Source organism: Muscardinus avellanarius, assembly GCF_963383645.1.
Source record: "Muscardinus avellanarius genome assembly, chromosome: 1".
Taxonomy (NCBI): domain Eukaryota; kingdom Metazoa; phylum Chordata; class Mammalia; order Rodentia; family Gliridae; genus Muscardinus; species Muscardinus avellanarius.
Genome location: NC_137786.1, coordinates 131,105,845 through 131,110,697, shown reverse-complemented (window position 1 = coordinate 131,110,697; position 4,853 = coordinate 131,105,845).

Genomic DNA, 4,853 nt, shown 5'->3' with positions numbered 1-4,853 from the left:
GAGGCGTGGGCTGGCCAGAGAAAACCCGAGCTGGAGTCTAGGTTTGCATTTTGCCCGGGGGTATGCCGCGATGTGGATAACACCAATAACTTCTGTCCGCGGGGGTCACCTGTGCCTAACCCTAACCTCAAGACAGCTGGGATCAGAATTTAGGAATGAAGACCCCCTCTTCCAGGCCCGTTTTATTCTCCGTTACAACGTCCCCGCTGTTTCTTAAATCACAAAGTCCCCTAAAGGACCCAGAACTAGGAATTGCCCCTGTAAATGTCCTGTTGCCTCAAGAGCAACTTCCAAGAAACCCTGAGAGCCTTCAGGAACTCAGAGCCTCGCTGGCCCCAGTTCTGCCCTGGGCTCAGTGGTGTGCTGCATAGCCTGGTCCACAATGTTAAGTTTTCTGGAATTTTGCCAGCCAGCAGTTAAACACAGCCATTACTAAATATACACACAACTAAATAAATTATATTTTAAAATGAAGCTGATAAATGTCCAAAACCCACCACTTCCTAATTACTTTATTATTGTCTACGGTCTTGAGCCATCAAAACCACCAACCCTCTTCCAACAGCTTAGAGTTCCCAGGAAAAGAACAGAGGGGGGTGGAAACATAATGAAGACACCACTAAGCAGCATCCATCTGACATCCTGTTCACAGACATCACAATGGGCACTTGAAATAGGTTCTGGTGCAATTATAGCAAATGCTGCCAATCACGGCTTCGGGAGGAAGATGCGCCCTTGATAGAGGTTTGCCAGCGCTCTATGCCTGGAAAAATATTGAGAGCAGGGGCTGGGGCTGCAGGAACAAGAAAGAAGTTGACTTCCTGCCAGAGAGGGGTCAAGGGATTGATGAACAATCAGGCAGTGCATCGTCTATACGATGATCCTTGACCAAGAATTAAACTGGGCATGAGAGGGGGAGGCAGAGTACCAAACAGGTGGAGAAGACAGGACTGCACAAGTTCTCGTCTACTTTGGAGAAGAGCCTAAGGACCCGTGTGTGCCTCTAGATCTCAAGTTTGTCCTTACCTCTCCGCAGAAGCCGCTTCTTTCTCTGACAAAGAAGAAAGGAAAACCGAAGGGCTCTGAGTTGAATTTGCAAGTGGAGAAATAGCAGAGGACAATGTGCAATGGCTTTAAGCATGAAGGGGCTAGAGCAGAAGGAGTTGGTAGTTTTCTTAGAGAAGTGACTGCTCAAGTAAACAACTCTGTTGTGGAAGGAAAGGAAAAAGCCGGAACTGGTCCATTAGTGAAGAGCAGTTTTTGCCCATTATCTTCTTCCTATACTAGACCCACTCTTAGAAGAGCCCCTAGGGCCTTGGAATAGGAAGATGTACAGATGCTTATAAATCTCCTGGGGCCCCTCCTTAATTGAGACACAAGAAGCTGAAAATCATTATGTGAATGAGTAAGAGATGGGTGTTTATTCTCTGTAAATGAAAGGGAGAGTACCATATGGGAGGATTGTGTGCAGACACAGGGAGTTCTAGTTTACAAAGGCCCTGCGTGTTCAGAGAGGGCCTCCAATTAAACAGCAACTCAGACAACCAAGAGCAGTGATAGGTCATTTATCTAGGGCACGTGATTGTTTTCCTACACCCAGCAGTTTTAACGGTGAATTACAAGGTTTCCAATCACATTTTACTTTCCTTTTGGTCAATGGGTCTGGGCAAGGCCTGCAGCATGTCAATTCAGATGGCAAGTCCAGGGAGACAAAGCCTTGTTTCCACCCAAGTACCTCAATTCCTCTTCCCCAAGCATAGGCAGCCAATCTCATTCCTGAGCATAAAAACTGGCCACCTGGTATTCAAAGGCACTGATGCATATCACACTATGCTCCAAACACTGCACCCAAAGTTCTATGTGCATTCATTTACGGGACACTTGTCTCTTCCCTCTTGGGAACCTACCATTCAAGCTCTTTTGCCAGGGTTTTCTAACCAGGATTTGAGGATGGAGGAATATGCTAATATAGTATCCAGAGAGCACTTTAGTAGAAGCTGGAAGAACTCAGGATCTACCTTCCATTTCCATCACTAACCTAATTCTTGGGCTCTGAATTTTCTCATCAAAAAAGAAGGAATAAGCTGAATATGGTGATACATGCTTGTAATGTCAATACTTGGGAGGCTGAAGCAGAAGGGGGGGTCGCAGCCTCAGGAACTTAGTGAGATCCTCCGCAACATAGTGAGACTCTGTTTCAAAATTTTAAAAAAATAAAATAAAATAGGGCTAGGGGGTAGAAAGCCTCTGGTAGTAGCTTGGAAATAGAATGGCCCTGGGTTCCATCTCCAATACCACAAAAAGAGAAAGAGAGAGAAGGGATCATCCTAGATTAGAGATCTCCCATCAGAAAACTGTATCTGGAACCTCTGGTCTCAATAACAGATACCTAAGACCATTTTCAGATCAAATATTATGTGACTGATTAAGGCCTATGGACGACATCCTGTGGGATCTCCCCAAAACAAGAAAAAAGGATTCGGGAGAAAAGCAGAGAACAAGTGCAAGAGTAGTCACTATGGTCTAAGCAAGATTTTATTTTATGTGTGTGTGTGTGTGTGTGTGTGTGTGTGTGTGTGTTACTGGGGGTGGAACCCAGAGCTTTCTACGTTCGAGCTAAACTCCCAGACCTATTTTATATTTTTTATTTGGAAACAGGATCTCACTAAGTTGCCAAGAGCCTTGCTCGGTAACTGAGGCTAGCTTTGAATGTGCGATCCTCCTGTCTCAGCCTCCCAAGTGCAGGGATTACAAGCGTGCGCCACCATGCCTGGCATCAAAGCAAGATTTTAATGGGAAGAAAAGTGATTGGAAGGAACCTCCTGATTGCTCACATCCGATACTACAAATCATTGGTTCACCACTCTAGAATTTAAATCAGGTCTTACACCACAACATGAAAAGAGATTTATGGATTCACTAATTTTTCTGTATGTCTTTATCATTATCTGTTATAGATTTCTAAAAGTTCCAGGTGTATTTCATCTGGTCTTCATGGAAGCTGTGTTTGCAGATGGCAGGCAGCAGCCTTGGGAGCCTTGTGGGTGCCCCGTGAACGTTAACCTATGGAGCTGCCATCATCCACTGGCTTCCACAACTGCTGGAGCCCTTGGCCAATTCTCTCCCAGATGTGGAGACAGCTGAAGCAGTTGGAGATTCATCTAAGGCCCCGTGAATTATAGTTCTGGGCCTGGGTCCATTCTTCACTGCTCAGAGAAAATATTTAACTCTGTTCTCTTCCTCTCTGCCTCCCACTCTGTTTTTTCTCTGGGGCTAAGTATTTAAGTTGAAGTCTCTCTGGTACTTAACTCCTATGTTTATTCCTTTGAACACTAGGAGGTCAGAACAAAGGGTCTTCATTTGACTTGGGCAAACTCAACAAACAATTCCAAGGTATCTCTTTCTTCCAACCTGAATCCCTTTTATGCAGCCTTAAGTAAGAGCTACCACCCTCTTGTCTCAAACTCCCAATTCAATCATTTATTTTATAGCTTTTCACAAACACACCCGATGAAAATTACTTTGGAGCGCTTGGCTATTCCGAATACAGCTGTTCCTTTGGCCTTGGGGCTGGTTGAGAATGAATACCTGGCCTAGAGATGAAATGAATGCTAAATCCTCAACTCCTACCTAAGGATTTAGAAAATTGATATTTTCAAACAAGCTTCTGTATACTGTACTCATTCCAGATGTCCCTTTCTTCATCAACCATCAGCATCAGCCACAAAGTCTTCAAGATTGAACTTGACCTTGGGCCTCTGGCTCCACCCCAGTCAGTTAGACCTCTAGACTTCTCCACGTTAGTTGAGACTCCAAGATCAAACTTATCGTTCCCCCAAATACCATGGTTTCCTTCATCAGCCCATTCTCTCTCCTAATAATAAAAAAAATTAACACATAGAAAATGACATATAAGAACCGGTCATGGTGGTGCACCCTTGTAATCCCAGTACTTGGGAGGCTGAGACAGGAGGATCACACAGGTTCAAAGCCAGCCTCACCTACTTAGTGAGGCTCTCACCAACTTATTAAGACCCTGTTTCAAAATAAAATATAAAATAAAATATAATATAAAATAAGTTGGGGGCACAGCCCGGAGGTAGAGGCCCCTGGGTTCCATCCCCAGGACCACAATGATAATAATAATAATAATAATAATAATAATAATAATAATAATAATAACAACATATAACATATGATTTGTAAATGAATTTTTATGTTTTCTCCGTTTATCCTCAACAAAACTCTTCAGGAAAATTGATCAAATCATGTTATGTGCTCACGATGAATCTCACTATTGTATGAAATTTATTATGCACCAACAAAAAAATTTGTGTATGCGTGTTACTGAGGATGGAGCCCAGGGGCATTCTACCTCCGAGCTATACCCTCAGCCCTATTTTATTCTTTTTTCTTTTTAAATAGAGTCTCATTACATTGTGGAGGACCTCATTAAGTTGCTGAGGTTGGCAGTGAACCTGCGATCCTCCTGTCTCAGTCTCCCAAGTACTGGAATTACAAGCATGCACCGCCACAAATTTAAAGAGAAAAAAAAATAACACCTAAAGAGTAGAATGGTGAGATAGAAATTATTTATAACTCTACTTTGGTTAAGAATTATGGATTTAGCCAGGCATGGTGGTACACGCCTATAATCCCAGCATTTGGGAGGCTGAGACCAGAGGATCACAGTTCGCAGACAGCCTCAGCTACTTAGTGAGGCCCTGTGCAACTCAGTGAGACCCTGTTTCAAAATAAAGAATAAAAAATTGGGCAGGGGGTATAGCTCAGAGGTCAAATGCCTCTGGGTTCCATCCCCAGACCCGCAAAATAAATAAATAAATAAATAATTA